The 21,392-nt window shown below is 39.4% G+C and overlaps 1 protein-coding gene across 10 annotated transcripts in view; it reads right to left on the bottom strand.

Annotated features, from left to right (window-relative positions):
- Window positions 1-21,392, bottom strand: part of LOC100644512 — a 350,489-nt gene that overhangs the window by 299,742 nt on the left and 29,355 nt on the right. The gene's annotated exons all lie outside the window — the stretch shown is intronic.

The following is a 21,392-nucleotide window of genomic DNA, read 5'->3' on the forward strand; positions in this document are numbered from 1 at the left end:
CGCGGACGCAGTAATTGCTCGTTTCCCCGGTTTAGACCCGGGGTACTGTGGTACGTAGGCGCCGCCACTGACCCATTGTGGTCAACGCGGTCTACGTATAGATTCTAACTGCATTGTGGGTAATATGCCGCGGGTAATACGGCAACTAGCACGCGGTCTCTGCTTCTATCCCTCTTTCTCTACCTCACCTTCCTACTCCAGATCACGTGCATTAACACGAACTTCGCCCCGCGGGAATCTCTGCAAAATTCGTGACGATTTTTTGGTAAACCGGAGGTACAGGGTATTGCTCTTAGTTTGCGCGTCTCTTTAAATTTGAATATTATTGGAGATTTTTTGCAGAAAGAATTATCGAGCCGAGATTAGAATTTTTAGGGTTGGAGTTTTCACGTAGTTCTTGCCTTAAAGTTTCAAAAATATCGCGATTTGAATCGATTATGAGAGGAACGCGGTTTTCTATATATTCGTGGGGAATTTAATGATGCAGAAGGAAACAGAATGCACGTAACGTTCATAAATATATCAAATATGTTTGCGAGTATAACACAGGAATGTAAGGTTTGCATTTGCAACGATGAAACGGTATTTGCTGTGCAATATTAAGTTTAGAATTTTGGTGATTGTTTCGGATTAGTACGTTTTGTCTGGAAGTTTAATGTGTACTGAGATTCAAAATAGTTTCCATCGATTTTCAAGAAGGTTATTAAATATTGGAACTACGTTTCTCAACTAACAATAAGCTTATAACTTACAGCTTATAACTCATGGTCGTGTGTAACAAGAAGTGGATGAAGGTGGTTTCCTGGTTCTTGCAGGGACCTTTACATCGCCTTAAATCTCATTAATCACAGGGCGGGAAAATCCTCGTAAAATATTCTTCACGACCAAGAGTACTTGAAGAACATTGATTATTAAATTTCTTTCTTCGCGGAATAACGTATGACTCCATTAAAAAATAACCCATTTTCTAAACTTCTACGAACTGGCAGAAAACGACAAGCCTTAATTTCTATTTTATAAACATTTCAAAACCCATACTTTCCCCTATAATATTTATTATATTTATATAAACTTATTCCCTTAAACTCATCTGTATTATTTCCATAGGAACCTTAACGCGCCACAACGTTTTCGAATTGCAAAACGATTCGCTAGAGCTTGAAATCGCGACGGAAGGATTATCGCGATCATTCTCGTCGACTCGTTTTCCACATGGCTGTTCTTTTTCGTCCACTCAGAAATAATTCGTTATTGATACGATCGCGAGGACACGCGCGAATTTTCAGCGCTGTGTATCGGCGCTAATGGCTCGAAATAGCATCGGCAAACTGCGTATGCGGTCAATGGATGCGCTAATGCAGGCTGGGTTGCCGTGAATTTTCATCATTTCGAACCTATCGCCATTCGCATGAAGGAGTGGCACCCATTGCTCTCCGTCGTGGATCGACGCCACGAATGAAAAATGATCCTACCGCTCTTTGTTTAACGAATTGATACTGCACTTTGCAAGATGAAATCGGCCGAGTTCGTTCGAATTCCGCCGAGCGTTCTCGTTACGTCTAAATAATTCCATCGAAAATACGGCAGCGATTGCTTGTGGAAGTTGGATCGGCAAGAAGGGCACAGAGAGAGAGAGAGAGGTAGAGTAAAAGAGGGACGAGAAACATGCAAATTTCGTTCGAATTACAAGCACTTGCCGAAGATATTCCGAAACGATAGAGGTCGATCGGGTCCTCGTATGAATATTCCAGGCGGTATCGGGTCTGACTACGAGCGTTCCTAACCACTTTGAATCTCGGTGATAATCGATTGACGCTTCATGGCTGGCGGGACTTGTTTTCTTCTACTCTAGACTCAACGACCAACGTTCGCAATTATTTCTTTGAAACGTATATCAGCTCTTCAACAACGATATCGATTAACTTCATAAACGTAAAGAAATGTACAATAGGAGAAGAAAGGGATAATCTTGCTACGATGTTATTTACTTTTTGAAAAATTGAAAGCTAATTGTGTACTTGGCAATAAAATACACGCAGACTTACTTACTAAAATCGCAGTTGATCAATTTGACTGTTGGAAATCTCCTATAACGCTGACAGTGACAAATACGAGATGTAGAAACAGAGAAGATAGGTATTATTTTAATGGAAATTGACCGTGGTTCATGAAATTCAAATTAGAAAATGATACTATCGGATGGTTATGGGAAGGTAATCGAGGATCCAAGCAGAAGTTTGATCGAAGCATCTTTGAAATTTTTATTGTAGATACGTTATACGTTTATTATAGATGCGGTTTTTTTTTATTCCTAACAAATTTCCTCCTTTGGCGTAAGATTGAAACACGAAGCTTCAAAAACGTGAACAGTGTTAAATATACTGTCGTTTTCGGATTTCGTTAATCTCGCTGGAAATTCTACAAACGAAATGTGCCTCTAAACAGAGAGCCACGATTTCAATTCATACCCGAATTAAACTGGCAACGCCTTTCAACTACACTAACGCCAACAAGTAGCACAATAATCCCTTTCCTTTGAGCATCTACAGAGCACCTCTGTCCAAGCTAAGCTTCGAAGCTTAGGAACACTAAGCCTCCATTGCGGTCCATTACCATGTGGGATCTGACTAACGCGTTACACGCCATAGATACGTAGTAATGAACGTGTATTAATATCCTCAAGCTCTCTAATTACTAAGATCAACATCAATCGTCAAACTTCTTAACAACAATATCTTTTGGTCGATTTGACGATTCACTTTTTGCTACTTAAAGAGTCCAGAGAAGAAAAACGAAGTTAACACTTTTGCAAGTTATAGCGAACAGCAAGTTTATGTTCTCTTCTTCGATGCTTCTACAACTCCAACACCCAAGAAACACCATGGTCGCGACTGTTTTAATCGTTCAAGTATGAAACATAGAGATGAATGATAACGTGAAACTTTCGCGAATTTAACCAAACAGACGATAAAACGTCCCTGAACGTAATTGCTGATCGAGATTCGTTCAATTTGCTAATGGTTCGTAAAACGTGGATGCTCTTCGACGCGATCATGCGTTTACACCGTTATTAACCCACTTCGTTATTGGTCGATGATGGATTGCCAGGGTAACCGACACGAGGAAGGAACGAGTCATCGGTAGATCCAGGAAGCAAACTGGTTGGGTTCGTAACGAGCCGATACCCAGCAACGATCACGATCATCGTTCTGGCAGGATGACCCCGCGTTTTCAATAGTTCTGTTGAACAATGGTTAGGAGCTACAACGGTGAAACGGTGGCCGACCAGGGTGGATTACAGAGAAAGAAGGTTGAGCGTCGCCGGATCGTGGAAAGAGAGATTATACGTGTGCACGTGAGAGGAATGGACGGCAACGAGTGCGATTAAAACGAACGTTAAGCGGACCAGGGGAATGCAAATGAAGCCGATTACTCACAGATTTGTTTTGAATTTGTTTACACGGCATAACGGTGACGCTGTTTTATATTCAACGCGGTCGCGGATAGTCGATTTGGGGTTGCTTATTCCTCTTCGCCAGCGTGCGCGGGATGACGCGAATATAATAGCCGATTGGAAATGTTTCGTATTAGTTCGAACGTCCGTGGATTTATATTATTAATTGAAGCGAAAGTTCTGACGCTCGGTCAGCTATGAAAACACGTTCAACGCGGATAAAACTCGATCCTTTGTATCCGTGTTTAAGTAAATATTACTCGTATGGTGTATCAATGGTGAGAAGTTTAATTTCAAATTGAGACATTTATTCGTCCAATTCAAGTTTTCAATCTTCTTATACTGCGCGTTATATGAAGATTTATGATGTAACGTACAACTTGTTACACATATATCGTTATATAATTTACCAAATTATTCGTGTCTCCTATTATAATTACGTATAATGCGCTTCATATTGTACGTATTTCATTATACATTTTTATATGATAAACGATATAGAAACTTATACAGTTTGTTTATAATATATTATACGTAGAACGTGATGCAGGCTTCGCTTCCCACAAACTGCCTCCACATGAATTACCAATCTCCACATGGATACACGGTGTCAACCGGTTTTCTGTGACATTCACTTCCTACCGTATCCTTCCTCCACTTCCAACTCTCCCCCTCTAAAACCGAGTCACACAACTAAAACTGAATCTACAAACTTGCTGTTGTTGTGTCTGACTAATGACCGTCTAGATCTACTAAGAGTTCATCCTACTGGTTGACGCATCGCGATAATTTTAGCAACAAGATTCTCATCTACTTGTTAACTATGAGAACTTTTACGTATTCCTAATATTATTATACATTGAAACATCCTATTTCAAACCTATTTTTAGCCTAATCAAACCTATTTCCATTCTTCCGTTTCACATTCCATGGATGATCATCGAGCAATCCCTGTCATTCGCCACATTGTCGCTTCCTGGACCATTTCAGGAAGATCCATTCGACGATACAGGATTAATTCCGCTTCACGGTATCGCACGATGCTCGATCCGTCAGGATAGTGCGCTTTGAAACGTTCGCGTGTCCTAACGACGAATTGTTCCAAGCGGTTATTCCCGCCGGTCGTTTTATCTCCGACCGAGGTAAAATCGGATTAATTTAGACGACGCACAGGAAACTGGAGCCGCGTTTGAGAATCGTTCGACCTTGACGAGTTCTACGCCCATTCTCCAACGCGCTGCGTTGCTTGGTGGGAAAAGTATCGATCGAACAGAGAAGCGGTAACGAGCTCCAAGTTCTTATCGTTAGCTCGGTAAGAAACGTGGATTCCAGTCAGGTTGGTCTAAGGAATTTTCTTTTAGGTACATCCCATTCTTCTGATTCTCGGCTGAATCGTTCCTTTTGTTCGAGTGTATTATAAAACGGTAGAGCAATTAACTGTGGGAAGATGTGCGTTTCAATGGCCCACACTTTTACTGAAGATGCAGGTAATTTAACCGCACGCAACAACTGCCTCGATAAAATTTATTAAATTGTTCCTTGCTTGTCACCCATTGTGTAACACGCTGCGTGACATCGCGATACTCTTGTCCTTTCAAGAAAGAACTACGCAATTGCTGCTTCGTACTTGTGAATTCACCTTGCTTCGACATTTCTAGTTGTACGTGTAGTTACTAGAAAATTAGGATAGTAATTTCGTAACGGTAAATTTGGCGACACGAAATGGACGAGGTTAGCATCATTGAGCGTTCAAGATCTTCGAAAAATAGGGTTAATTCTTGAGAATATTTGTGAGATACTCGTTAGGAACGAAATGAAACCTAAATAGGAATTTGTTTCATCTACAAGCTATTATTACAAGTGTAACTTTGCTTTATACATCTTATATGTTAGGTCGTCCGAAATGTTTCTTTCGTTTTATAAGGAAATAATAGACGCACAATGTTTTTTGTTTCATATTAGTTTATTGAATTATGCACGAACATAATAATAGAAATAGCATGAAATGGATCATACGTAATTCAATAAAATAATATAAAACAGAAATTGTTGTTCATCTATTATCATCTTATGAAACGAAAAAAACTTTTCGGACAACCTAATAGTTTCGTACATCATTTACGTCTTGTATAACTGTTTCACCTCTCAATTTCCCACATATAAATTCTCCTGTATCAAGTAAAATTCCTTATTATCCTAAGCCAACATCTCGACTAATCTTACTTCGATATCGACACCACGCAGTGTGTGCATAGTAACAGGATACCATTCTTTATACACTTTCGACCAATCTATACATAACTCTGCCTTAAAATAAGAATGTAAAACAAAGAGATGTATTATTACCATAAAAGTTTACACGGTCGACCATCATCCACAGAGACGATCCTCGTGGTGAATATGTTTGTTGGCCTTGAGAGTATGCAAACTCACGTAGAACGGATGAAATCATTCGCACGCGATCCCCAGCCAACTCCAGGGATCTCTAACTGCACGTTGAAGGAGAAAAGAGAGCTTTACAGCATGCACACAGAGTGCTCGCGTCGTTTTCCGGGAAATTAATTGAAGTACTTCTGATCCGTCGTCCACTGGTTTATTAATCGACTGGCATTCATTCTCCACGCGATTCATAAGCGCTGCTACGATTCTATCCCCGATGCTCGTTATCGTTCTCGTGGTCTACGCTGAATATTTCGATGGCCAGCTCGCAACCAAATTCGATACGTTTCCAGCGAGCGGGCACGCATTCGATGTGAATATGTTGGCAAATTGAGTTCGCCTGAAAAACCAGGCCTGCGAGAACTTGTCAATCGAACACGAAATACCAGTTGATTCCTGACTCCAATTAATTTCGATGACCTAATCTAGCCCGGGGATCAGCTTGATATTATAATTATTGAAGTTTTCGGATGAAATCTGGTTTCAGGACCTGTCAATATATCTGTGATATGTCGATGAATTCGTCCCGGAACAGATCATACGATTAGGCAAATGAATAGCCATATTTGGAAAAACAAAAAGCAAATATATGAAAAACAGCGTTGATGATGTATTTATAGCTAGTAGAGAAAAAGAACTGCGCGTCAAGCTTCGAACTTGTTTCGTTCCGAATACGCTCTAAATATATCCCTTGCTTAACGATTAATCGACCTTCTGGCATTATTTCGCATTAGAAATTTGTAATTCTAACAGGCTTGGCGCAGCTTGATTGCACGTTTCACGTGGTCGATTTCGCGTCTCCGTCCGATACGTGGATATTTTTGATGAATCATCGGTCGATAATATGGAACGTATCCTCTGTGATCAAACGCCGGCGGCCACGAAACAAGCGGAAGAGGAATGCGGCAGACGCATTGATTTTTTTCTACCATTGGCCGAGTCGTGGTTTAAACGGTTCGTGTAAAATTCCTCGACCCGACCATTTGCGAGATTACAAACCAGCGAGGAAGTCGCTGTGCAACACGGCAGAGCGGAGGGTGAAATCCAGAAAGCAACGCGACCTCGAAAGTTTTCGCAATGTCGTCGTCGTGTCGGAAGCGAAGTTTCCGTTTGCTCGCCGCGGACGCCTGAGAACCGGCCGAAAAGTTTTATTACGCGCGGCGAAGTGCTCGAGAGGAGCCTGTGTCGCGCGATATAACTGCACAGTCTTTATTTTAAACAAATTCGCCGAGGACAAGGTTCTTTTCTGACGCGATTCGCGCTGCGCAACCGACTAAAGAGGATCGACTTTTGTAAATACCTGGTATGTTCCTAACGATAAAAATACACAGTGACTACCTACGGTATAGTGCCTACAAAAAGTATTATTTTGTAAAATTGTTCTATTTTTCTTATTTTTGAAACTGCCACGATGCTACATGGTATACGTTGTTTTAAAATAAAGTAACACCGAGGGACTTTTTATAACGTTTTTTGATCATTAACGCTTAATACACTGAAAGCACCGGGCGCACATTTATTCTGCATACTTACGCGTTCAATGTACGTGTATAAGCGAGCAAGGTATCCCCGGCAAATTTCTCAAAGTGGGCGTGAATGAACGTTGAATACTTTACCGCCAACGGAACGCACCTGGCTGTAAACTACTATTAAATCTTGCCTCATTCACAACAGGTACTATTGAAAATATTAATCCTGGAACCTGTCTGTTCCTTCGAAAGAGCAAATCCTTGGAACGATGTAGGCGATGAAAAACAATTGGCGGGAAGAAATGTCATTTGCCCACACGGATACAGAGGCATCGAAGTTGGCCTGAGAAATATTTTCGCTATTCGCGAAACGTGTGCCGAGTAGGCATACGAATTAATCTCTGTAATAACCTATCTTATCTTTGTGGAAATATTTCTGTTACTTGTTGCTTTCCCATACTCGATGTATTAATTTTCCCATAATTAAGTTGTCTTTCGACGAATGAAAAATTGCATTCGATGTAAAAACTACCAACGAAGCCACTTCAATGTTCCAAGCGCTTCGTACATCCCCGGTTACCCCTTTCCCCGGTGATTTATATTCGTCCAAGACCGAGATCGGCGTATCTCGGCGAGGCTTTCGATAATGGAAACGAAAAGTTGGAGAGACGTTGATCAGTGCGGTCCGATGGTGGGGGTATCGATACGGCGAAATTCGTCGGTGGATTGGCAAATGAAAGTTTTAGTGGCTCGATAACTCGTGTCCCTCCGCGCCCACTCAATTCGAAGAATACCGTCTAGCCGAACGCAAGGTGAATCGATAAGGGCGTTAAAGCGAAACGTTGCTCGAGAAAGCGATTCGTCGGTCGATACGCAAAGCATCCGTATCGAAAGTGACTTCGGTTGCCTCGTATGCTGCCTGGTCAACGAGAAAATCGTTCTAAGCGAACAGACGAATAGCAGCATTGTATAAAACAGATCGCTGCGTCGACAATTCCGTTTGGAGGACCATCTATTTCCCTTGGCAAAGAGTTTCCGACTAAACGCGATAGTATTACGTTAACTAAAAATGCCTGTGACGTAGATTGCTATAACATAAGTGAGACGTTAATAGTAAAAGCGAACTCTGATACTTGACGAAATGAATAATTCGCTGTCTAAAATAGATGCAAAAATATTCATAAGATCGACGTTATTTATATAATTGAAAATTGATTCGGATAAAATGAACGATTAATGCAACGTGCTGGAGTAAATTGTTCAACTGAAAAGCCAAATTTAGAAAGCCGTCTTTTAGTTCACCTTTTGACCTGGATACCTAAAATGTAAAACATGTGTACAAAATTTTCGTTTATTATCACGGGGAAGCTAATTAACAAACAAAATTTTTGCCAGGAAAAAGTTTTCATTGATGATAGGAATAACGAGGTTTTATACTGTTTGGACTTTTTCATCGACCAAATACCTTTTTCCCTGTGACATTTTGTTCCTCCATTATCTTCTACGGGATAATGAATGAAAATCTTCGTTTTTGTGCTTACTTCATATCAGACTCATGTGACTTTTTCATATGTCTTATATTCATATTATAACATTTTACATCTCAGAAAGTTTAGTGCAGATACCAGTACTTTTAGTAAAAAATTTAATGTTTTTAATTATCTAAATACGATTGCGTTTGATCAAAAATTGTCTTCCTGGAATAGTATTCGGTTTGAGAGGATCGCTATTATTCCAATATCTATACGACCTTTCAGCAGTATTCAGATATCATATCTTCGCAGTTTTATCATCGATATTATGTAATAGTTAGATATTTAGTATACAGGGGCACGTAATAACACGAATCGTGGTAACGAACAGTGTGCTATTTGTACTCGCGTCTACGTAGTAAAATTTCCATTATTAATTAATGGAAATTTATGGAAATGAATTGCTCAACTTCCTGTTGTCGCCAACGTCTACGTTTACAAGGATTAAAATCGTAATCGTGAATAACTTCGCCGTTATAGACATAATCAAGTGTTGCCGACTTCTACAGCTTGTTGTGTACGGTACACTGGCTCGCTTCAAGGATTACTATCCTTTTGCGTATAAATTTCGTCATTAGGCAAAGCGTCTTGTACTGTTTGGTTATGTCTGAATAAGTCTTTGGAAAGGAATGCTTGAGCTCTTCCATATATGTTATGTAAAAATAAAAAATAAAAAATAAAAAGAACATTTAAATGTTCAGATTTCTTATCCAACTGACTACGCAATTTATTATAATTCCATCTAATCAACTTACTTCTACAAATACTTTTCGTAGCCTCAGTATGCACATACGTATATACATAAATGTTCGACTATGTTCCCGGGGAGTCGCGTCTCCAGTCTCAGTGACTCGTCGACGAGAGCCGTAAATTCTCGTCTTGATTAGGATTGGCGCCACGAATCAGCCGAATTTCCTATTTCGATTAAGATGACAAGGATATTTAGATAGAATCTGGCACAGTCTTTTAACGTTTAAATATAACTATATATTTCACAAAGAGCAACTTGCAAGACTCAATGTACGGATGAATGTTCAGTGTAAGCTGAACGGTGTCGTTTTACTGTGTTTCTTGAACGGAGAGTTGAGTGCAAGCGAGGTATCGGTGATGCATGTAGAAAAAATGAAAGCTTGAAATGGGCCTGTTTAGAACATAGAACAAGCGGATTCGCCTTCAACATTGTGTTGCAATTTTCGGTAAGGCAGTAAGGGTAGCGGTCATCGAGGGTACTCCCAAACTAACGGTCACTCGAGGGTACGGAACGTTAACGTTACCGTTAATAAAGCGTTGTAAACTTTAAATATATCATTAAAGAATGCATCGTAAAACTAAGGGACATAAGGTAAAAGCAAGGATTAACTTTCGACACGGCAGTAACGTCTTCTTGAAGATTATTACTGATCCGAGTGGACATGTTAAGGAAAGCGTGGGCAGAGAAATAAAACTGGAAAAAGGTGTATACAGCTGCCTTAAAATATCAGAAACTTCTATTCTCGAAGGGTTGTTGTGGATGAAGAAATGGGCGAACGTGTAATGACTGGGTCGCTGTACGGAACAATATATTTCTAATAAAGAACTCTGAAGAATTTCTGATAGACTCCTATAAGATTTACTACCTTCTATTACCATAAACAATCATAAATTCTACAATAAATTTTGAAAGAGCAATGACTTCGTAATATCACCACTTTTCTTTACATTTCGATATATGCAGTTGATAAGTGAAGCTTCTCAGCGGTTCATACGTAGTCACTCGATCAACGACACACTGGAGTCCATCGCATAAACTCTCGTGTTACATCCAGAACGAACACCTTCGGTGTCAAGAACACGCCAACGTAGAGGATAGGGGAACGAGAGACACTCAGTGTACCCGGTGATTAGACGAACGGAGCTCTCTCGCACTTCACGGGAGAACAGTGACGTTTTGTCGCGCTTATCACCCAACCAGCACGTGTAGACACGTGTGTGCATGACGCTGATAAGGGCCACGCTACGCGACCATCGTCGAGCGACAACGATTTGGTTCGCTCGTGTGCGAACGTAATCTCGAGTCCCTGCTCGATCGTAGGCAAGCGTGACTGTCTCATCAATGCGGGTCGCCTTTATCATCAATCCACGCCGTTTAATGTTTCTTCCCTGGTAGTAAAAATGTATAGCGTCTTGAAGAAATAAAATTTCTTTCCGTAATCCGTCTATAGAATTATAAGAGTGAATTTTACAGAGTGAATTTCAATGGGTCGTTGGTAAATTGAATTTGATCTCACCTGTTATTGGTTCTTCTAGGCTTTTGCACGGACATAGCACTACGTTGTTATACAGAAGCAAGAAGAAGAAGAAGAAGAAGAAGAAGAAATGGAAGCTTTGGCTTCTACAAAAGTTGCTCAACCTGTTGGCTGTTTTTAAACGATTTCATCTTTAAAGCTGGCAAGTTTTCATTTTCAATTATGTTATATTAACAGTTTTCTGTTTAATCACATGTAACATTAACGCAATTAAGTAACATCAAAGTCAAGAAATCAAGAGAAATATACTTGTCGTGTTTTCCTCCTACGATCTTCAATATGTATGGTTATCGAAAGTTTTTTTAATTTAAAATATTTACTTTTCTAAACTTTTCAACTGTGAATAGCAATTTCGATTATTTAAAATCGCTACACGTCTTTTTTAATGGGCGACGTCAATATAGGGAGCCAGAGCGTCGCACCTATGCAAACTGCAACGTCGAAGGAAGTGCATCAAGAGTGAAGGGCCGTGTTCGCGTCAAGTGGCACGATGCACTCTCAGGAACCGCAAATTACGTTATTGCCGGGCACACGAGCGAGTAGCGGCGGTAATCGATAGAGAGTAACGACGGTATATTACGTTGGTCTGCGTCACATTTTTCAACGATCCACGTGCACCAGCATCGTAAATGTTCTCCTCATTGGTAAAGTAAAAAACTCCGAAATATACGGCACGATATTGGAATTTTTTATCAATTGCATACTGTGCGAGCGTATAAATAGAATTTCTAGAGAGGGTTTCCGAAGGAGATACAGCATCCATTTCCTCAGCAGAATATTACGAAAAATGTTATTTAATTAGCAATAAATTTCGGTAACTTCAAACCAGATACTGCACCACAGGCTCACGAAATTATTCGAATACTCGCAGATACAGCTTATAAATATATTATATGCGTCGTATGAAACATTCTGAAATTTCATTAGCACTGTTCTAAGACTCGATTATATTATTTATATTTAAAACAATTCTGAAAGCACGTATAGAAATTACAAGATATTTAGTACAGGTATATATTTCGCAGAGGTCGTGAAGGTACTAAAGCAGTCAGGTATACATTATATTAATAAACCTAAATATTTTGGAAGATTATATTTAGAATTCACTATATATGTTTAAAGTTAATTTTCACAAAATATGTATACGTGTAATAAATATCCTGTATAGTGTTAAAACAATCTGAAAATGTATTCCATGTACGATAGACAAAATTTACAGGTTGTTTTCAAATTCAACCAATATAATCACGATAGTCGTGTCTCGTAATAATAGTAACGAAATTTCAAAATGTTTCCTGTGACACGTACAATATGGACATACAAGTTTTCTATGGTAAACGTTGAAATAGTTTCACGAGCCAGCCTACGATCTGTCGTTTCACGATGCAGCGAATGAAACGAACGAATATCGATTCTTCGGTGAATTCAACCGGAGCACGGGGAGAGAGGTTGCTTTAGTGCTTCTTTTGGTAAGGTCCCTGCGATGCAACCTTGACACCATAGAGAACTGGAGCAGCTACGAAAGCTATGGAATTATCTCGTGACCATCCCGTTACGCTGCATTTCATTCTCCCCTTGAACAATCTCTCTCGACCTATGGATTTTTCATTCGGCTATAGTAGCCTTCGATTTTCCAGAGAAATCGATAAACGTACTATATCCATAGAGAAGCAGTTCTGCGGAACGCGATAATATATCGTCGATTTTTCGCCCGAGTTTCTGTTTCGACTGTTTTATCTCTCTCTCTCTTTCTCTCGTCTTCTGCTTTCTGTCGCTCGATGATTTATTTTACCGCTTTGTCCTACATTTCTCCCCGTAGTCTTTCGAACGAGAGCGAACAGCTTGAATATACATCGTTTCACTCTCCGTTTCGATACGTATCTTTTTTTCTTCCTTTTTTTTTTTTGTCTCTCCGATCGCGTTTCTTCCCGAGACTATCGGTTTTCCATTTAAGCTCAGATAGAACGGAGTAATTGCTGAAAAACGAGGAAAAATGCGGCCGTTCAAAGCGGTGACTTTTAAAATGGTCAAGCTCGTCTGGGAAATTTGTTGCATCTCGAAAGCGATATATTCGTGCTTTATCGAGGTAGAAATTATTGAGATATCATTTTTTTTAGTAATAGGCTGTGCGTATTTACTTATGCAAAACTGAAGTGTAGATATAGATAGAACGTGTATATGAATCTAGAGGTAAAAGATATAAAGCTGACCTTTCGTATATCTTTGCTCGTGAAAAATGTTGATTATTATAATGTCAAACATATCCTTAGTTGTTTAGAAAATTTCATAAATATCATTCTTCGTAAAATATCATCCGTTTGTTTTTCAGAAAAATTGTACTGCCTTTGAATGCAGGAAACTGTTTCTTTTCCAATTATCTTAACCATCGACTGATTTTTTGTGTTATTTATACAGAATTATTGGACAACGTTAATGACGAAGAAGGAAGGGATGAAAGAAGTACGATCATTTGAAGTTTTACATTCAATGTTCTGTCAGAACGAGAAACTTTCGCTGCGTTAATAGTGTTGCGATCTTGTCATTATCGATTCGATTGAAACAAGACAACACTAAATACATAGTAGAGGATTTTGTTCAATGGAAGCCAGAATGGATAAGGTTGTACTAGATTAACGTTGAATGGTGCAATAGGATACGCTTTCTAAGCAAATTTCCGCTATTCAAGAGGAAAAAGGTCTTGCAGATATAAGAAAAAGCTTGACTTATCTAGGACAACGTAAAGTCAGCAGAATATTTAATATATGAAAGTTTCCCAACAAAGAAAAACAACATGGTACAACGGATCTTATCGAAGTTCATCTCTATCGACGTAGAAAATTTCTGCCATTGAAGAGAGGAATGATTTTTCAATCATAAGAAGAACTTTGTGCTGCATAAAGTCAATAGAATATTTAAATTAGCGTCCGAGATGAGATGAAGCAGATATTACTTCGTAGCAACGAAGATCGATACGGAATAATTAATAGTTTCGTCAAAGATGTATTGCCTCATTTTTGTCACCGCAGCAAATATTAATATGACGGAAAAATCACGCTTCACAAACATCAAAAAATTACAAGAATTACTAGGAAACACAAATGGTTGAGCGAATTTATCAGTTTATCGTCCGTTCGCTAAAAGTGTAATACAGACCGAAAATTCAATTTGAAAGTCAATTATGACACGATATAATAAAAATTAACTCTAAAACTCGATTGGCAATTCATCAGGAAAAATTTCCGATCGAATTTCAGAAACATTTTCAATCTTTTCGCGCTCTATGTTGCAACAATAATATTGTACGCGGTAATTAGAAAATAATTCAATACCGAGCGCGTTAATGTAAATTTGTTTAGGTAAAGAATTTACGATGTTGAAATGGTTTCGTATATTACAACCTAATAAACACAATATGATAAAAATTAACTCTAAAATTAGATTGGCAATTCATCAGGAAAAATTTCCGATCGAATTTCAGAAACGTTTTCGATCTTTCCACGTTCTGTGTTGCAACAATAATATTGTACGCGGTAATTAGAGAATAATTCAATACCGAACGCGTTAATGTAAATTTGTTTAGCTAATGAATTTACGATGTTGGAACGGTTTCGTATATTACAACCTAATAAATCAATAATTAATCGCGAGATCCGCCATCCATTTCCGTCTTTCGTCTTTTCCACGTCTCCATTTCCCATCGGGGATAGAAAAGAGCCAGAGGCTGGTTTTTCTATTCGAGGAAGCAGAGAAGCACGTTCATTTTGCAGCGAAAAGAGACGAGAATTTCGAAGGTGCACACGTGAAAAGGCTAATATCGGGCAGATTTCGATTCGAGCAGCGACTCTCTTCTATAAAACCTATACTTCATTCGACGAGCGTCGTGCATCAACACGTGGGTGCTTATCGGCGTCGAGCCGGCCGCTATCGGCGGTCTTGGAATAGCGAAATGAAGTCGCACGCTCGGCCAGGGTCGCTCTCATAACACCGACCAAATGTAATTCCCGTTATTGCACCGGATCTCCATGGAATTCTCCGGATTCTTCCCGTCGCGATGCGACTTCCGGTCGGTTTCTATCATTAACCTCCTGAGAACGTCGATATTCGCATGCAGACCGTTTCAAAAATATTCCTACGCTATGAAATTCTGAATTATATCGTTGTACTCTTTAGATAAATATTTTATTTGTTTCTGTATCGCTGGCTCTTGCAAAATAATTTTCCATTATCTGATATTTCATTCGAACCGAGAAAACCATCTACCATCAGCTTCAGTAAAACAGTAAAAATACTCGTCTCTCGTTAGAGTGAAAAACTTGCGAATAATTATATCCGTTAGCGACAATAGTAACTTTTATCAATTTGTTGATGTCTTAAAATAACGCAACTAATTTGTCTACTATTAAAAAATGCTGAGGACCTTGTCGATGAAAATTATCATTTTTCGAGACTCTACGAATCAAAACAATACTATCTTGCGTAGTCTTTTCGATATTAATGTATCAACATTTCACACTACTGTCTATCAGAAACTTTCTTGAGCTAAATATTCATCACGTATTAATTTTTTTTTTTTTTTTGTCGTATAAGAAATAACCAACTCTCTCACCAAAGACGTGGTTGTATTTCATCGTAAAGGAGCACAAGCATCGCGCGCCCATTACGGTGTCATTGCTCGCGGGCAATTAAACTTAATAATCGAAGCAGAGAAGCATACGGAGGGGACGCGCGAATCGCATAAATACTCTGTGCAACAGACGCATGTGAAAAGAAGGAACAGTAGACCGATGAGAGAAGAAAATAGATCTGGCCTCATACGGTGAAAGCAGCTGCGTAAACGCAATCGTTAATGCTATGCGAATTGCTCGTAAAATCAAGTATCGCCACGGTTACCGATCTCACCTGAGACTGCCACTTCCGCCGCGAACAAGTTCCAAAGGAGTTTCGAAACTCTATACCCGCCTATACACCAGCATTCTCGGCTGTCGAGTCGCGTGTATGCACACAAGAGTTGAAGGAAAGAGAGAAAGAGAGAGGGGCACCATCGCCCTGAATTCTCGTTTCGCGCGTTCCCATTTTACGAACCTGCATTGCAACGAAACAGGGGGACGTTGTCGATGAAGAAGACGAAAAATAAGGAGAAATGGAATTTCTGTAGCAGCATGGAAATTTTCTACGGCCGACGGTTGTCAATCATTTCGAGACCGATTTTCTTCGAAGAGTAGTCGTTGTAATATGTGTATATATGTATGTGTGTATATATATATATATATATAATAGCATGGGTTGTAATTTATTCAAATTAAAAAAAAAGTATTAGATTTGGGAAATTTGTAGCATTTTTGTCAGTCGATTCGTTTTGTTATATTCCGTATATCGCAAATTCGATGAGACTTAGAGCCATTTGTTATACACTGGAATATTTATTTGCGACTGAATATGTAACGCATCGGTTAAGTAGAGAAATGTGGTATTGATCGGTAGGATGAGTATCGTGTTTCAAAAAGAAAAGAAAGCCGTATATATCTCAGTAAGAAATAACAAATGTCGATTATTCATAAGGAACTTATCCTATTTTATTCATATAATCAATCACATTTTTCTGAATGCCCGGATGCCTGAACGCTGTCAGGAAAGTTATAAGAATCTAACAATCTTTTTAAAAGTTACTTTTAAAGGATATCGTTCCATTAGTCTCGAAAGAGTTAAACGAGTTCCTTGTCGAATGCTTTGACTTCCAACGTATTTTGTAGTTGATTGAATTTAATAGGAAGAATTCATAGGTCAGAGAGAATCGTTTTAACGAAGGATCAAGAAGGTTCACGTAGCAGAAACGAGTTCTCTAAGCGAGAGACGATTAATCATCGATATAATTTCCCTTTTCTTACGTGCAATTTCCCGTGATTCTCTCCCGAGAGTTTTAATTCTTCCGATGAACAGCGAATGTAGCAGTTGTTCGACGAACATCGTTTTATCCCAAGTTAATATTTCAAGCATCTTCTGGTAGATGTAATGGCCATGCCATCTTGTTCTCGCATCATAGCGCACGCTATCTAACGATCGAAAGAAAGGAAGAACAATCTTCATGAAACTAAACTTCTGCTCCGGCGCTCCACATAAAAACTAGCTGGAAAGTTCGCTGGTAAGAACGAAGTTGCGAAGTGCTAAAGTAACGAAGTGAGAACGTTGATCGAGTGCATAAGAGACACGAATATTGTTCGCTACCTATTATGCTATATACAGCAGGTATCTCGCAACATTTTTAATAATTATAATGAAATCCACTTTAATATATCTGTTAATATATATTTTTTACTTAACATATTTGTTCAACAATGATTGAAAGATCGTGAATTTTTATGCAAATTCATATCTTTATGAATAACAACCAAAGGAAGAGAATTTAAATAAAATTGCATCCACCAAACGTTGTAACAAATAGTCTACTTTGTATATTTTTTATCTTAATTAATCGAACTATTAATCTTCGTTCGTCATTTTTCTAACGCGATTTTTCCCTTGGTAACAAATTAATTCGATGGTGAGAAATTAATTTGACGAAGGGATAGGAAATGGAATTTGAATATTCTTTTACTGAAAATAGAAAGAGTCGTTATTTATCAGAAACATTATTCGCAACGTTCATAAATAATAAGTAGCGTGCAGAACATACTGTTTCTCATTTATCGTAACGTGTCAAGTTGATTATTATTGCACGAAATTAATATTGCACGAAAGTAATGCAATCGAAGATTTTAAAATCCTATAAAACGAATATTATTATGGATCGCTAATGTTCTTGATATTTTTTACGAAAATTTTGTTTACAAAATTATTTTTCCCTTGAAAAGAAAAAGTTAATCGACAGAGTCTTCTGTGATCGTTCGTGATCTTTACATCATGGAATGTTCAATCATTCGATGCAGCAAAATCAGTCGTTCCTCAAGCGTTAAATTTGCAAATAACGAAATCCTCAAATTATAGAATTTTTAAATAATACAATTTTTAAGTTATCGAATCTTCGAATCATCTACTGTTTACAACTACTTCCAAAGAATTACGTTACTTTCGTTTCATCCTATGGATCCAGTAAAAACTCGTTCAGAGCAGTAACACTGTCTGTAATTGGTAGGAGGGAACTGAATTAAACGTCGGACGATTTTCTCCGGGCCTCAAACTCGATCGTTCCACCCCAGGAATAAAAAGCTGGATTTTGATTGCACAGAGCGGATCGACGAGTTGGAAAACCGCTAATTTTACCTCGGTGCCGACACAGAGAGGACGAGCGCAAATTATGAATCGATTACGAAGTCGACATTGACTTGCAACGTATCGTTCGCGAGGCTGTACCTTTCACGGTCCCGCGTGTGTCCGCGCGCGAGCAGCTGCGTCGTTCGTACAGGATGCAACAGCTTGCACACGCCGCGCCACTCGTTATGTCGCGCCTATGGCCACGCGGCTGCCTGATCGATACCACTTCTGCTTGTTCCACGACCAAGCTAAAGCGTTTTCGAGCGTGCTGTTACGTTTCGATGACCTTTACCTTGTTCTTTGATATCCTTTTTTAGAATTTTCTGGCGCTGAGTAGGCGGTACCAGAGCTTGCAGGGGCATAATTTTATGGAAATGTCAAATTTCTGACAATCTACGAGATTTTAGATTTGCTATATTTCTATGAGATTAGAGGTTTATTATACCTGATACAAGATTTTTTAAATCCCTATAATTTTTAGAATTAGGAATTAGTACTCTAAGATCTGGGATTAGGAATTTTTTAATATTTGCGAACGAGGTACTTTCAAACAGTGCATTAATTAATCTTATGGAAATTTGAAACTTCCAATGAGAATAATAACCGTCATAAAAGAAAAAAGATTCGATGGAACAGGGATTTGGTAGATGATTTATGAAATCGAACTTCTGAATATTTCCGAATAGGATAATTCCAGGTGATATTATGGTAAAATTTAAAAAAAAAGAAAAAAATGACGATTGGAATATAACGAAAGAAATTCTAATTGCTAGTAGATTATCAGAACCTAAGACGGCTCAATCAGTCAGAAAACTGGTCGTCGGTACTTACGAAGGTACGAAATTCCTCAAAGAAACCTGCATTTCAACGATCATCACCCTCTTTACGATTCAATCCAGTCTGTTATCGCTCAAACAGTTCCGAAATCCCATCGATCGTATCAGAAGAATCCTCTCAACTCTAAACGCATCAAAAGCGAAAGGGAAAACGGTGCACTCGCGGCACGATCTTACGTCGAAACGAACAACTTCACCGGTAAAGAGCATCCCCAACGAGGGTAGAATCGTCGACGCAACGCGAACAAACGTAGAGAGCGACGAGGAGAAGGAAGCGGCCGCGCAGCCGGTAAGAACGTGCTTTCTCGCCAGACTGGCAGCTTCGCACCGCTTAAGCCGGCTTCCAGCCCGATACCTCGAAACGAAGTTTTCGCGAAAAAGATGGATTTACGCCGGGAATTCTTCCCCGACTATTTTCCGGGGTCGGGCGCCCTTCTCTTTCTTCCTTTCGCTTAGACTCCCGAGCTCGAGGATGGAGAGATTCGTTCGTGTCGTCGCTCACGGTCGCCGGTGGAATCAGCGGGACGAGATATTCCGGGATTTCGCGTTCATCTTCAGCGACTTTGCGCTCCCCTTTTCGTCCTATAGGGGTCCTGGTTACTTTGATTACCGCTTTATACGAACTGTCACGTGAAATACGGACACCAATTTGCATAAACACGTGAAAGCGAGTCAGAGATCGTAGAGTAACAAAGGATAAGCCGTCTTTTTCGCGCGTTTCAATCGTGGCTACGCGACATAACCGAATAGAAAGCTGTCTTACTCTACTTGTATAGACGTTAAACAATGTAATGGAGAAGAAGGAAAGCGGAAGTGGTCCGCGAACATGGAAGAATATAAGGAAGAAGCAAGGATGCGGCTGAGAACGAACCGAGAGTAGCTGTTTGCTTTGCTACAAGTTCGAACAATTACCGTTAGAAGGATAAGGCGAATATATGAAACGTAAAAATATACCGAACTTTTAAAAACTCAGATTTAAGTTGGTTTATGATTTTTACAACAAGAATCGTCTAAGGTTAGGTTGAACGTATGGGATTCTTAAAAACTCGAATTTACCCTGATTCATGATTTTCCAGTCATGCACGATGCATACGATTTATATCTATCCCATGCACGTAGCTTTTCCCGAAAATGTCTGGATATTCGTTCGACGAGATATTCCTCCTTTGACAGAGATTTTACGAGGATCGTGTCGAAGGCGATCAAACGAAGCTGCGTTGCGCGTTTGCATAGATACCGAATATCCTCTCTCTTTCCACGCTGCAATCCTCCTCGTTGTTTTAACGTCGTTATTTCGCCTTTGGACACGGCAAAGGAACAACAGAGGAGTTTCACGATTACTTCGTAGTGTACGTAGGTGCGCCGTAATTTCGGGTAATTTCATTTCGCTGGAGAGACACCGGCTGGCCTGATTACGGGTTGACAGAGAGACCGACCGCGGACACTAAGGGCTGATGCGACGAAGCTACGGTTCGCTGTCGGTATTTCCGTGGAAAAATGCCAGTTACTTTGAGATTGCAGTCTCGCAACGCTGAGCATATCGTGACCGGCATTACTGTTATTATTTGCCTCATCGACAGACGAGAGGCGAAATCGACGAGAGACGATCCTTGCTCGTTCAACGACTCTTGTTCGCGTGCGAGGACGTGGAACGTTGGTTTCTCGAAAAGAAGAATCGTGGCCAGATCGATTAGAATACAAACTTCGGTTCAATGTTTCGTGAAGTTTGCGAATTTCTTGCGAGAATTCGTAGAAACGTGGAACGGAAGGTGAGAAGTTGAAGAGATGTCTCAAGTGTCTGCACTTAGGACAGCTCGAGAACAGCGCGCAATTTGCGGGTAGATTCGAGAAATATTTCTAAATAGTTAATTGCGCGGTAATGTAAAAGGTATTGAGAACTTCATTTATATAAAACTTAAATGTTTGAATTACGTGTCTTTAAATTTGCAATTATGAAAGAAAGCATATGGCGCGGTATAATTAATACGTTGGTTTTATGCTGGAAGAAAAGTGCAAACGATAAAATCTTCAATTTAAAGATATTGCGGCTAAAATTAAACTTTGATAGCAAAATTTGAATGCTACTAAAAGGTTCAAACGTGTTACTGCGTATTAAAAGTTTCAACATT

The sequence above is a fragment of the Bombus terrestris genome, chromosome 3 (assembly GCF_910591885.1).
Source record: "Bombus terrestris chromosome 3, iyBomTerr1.2, whole genome shotgun sequence".
NCBI classification, from domain to species: domain Eukaryota; kingdom Metazoa; phylum Arthropoda; class Insecta; order Hymenoptera; family Apidae; genus Bombus; species Bombus terrestris.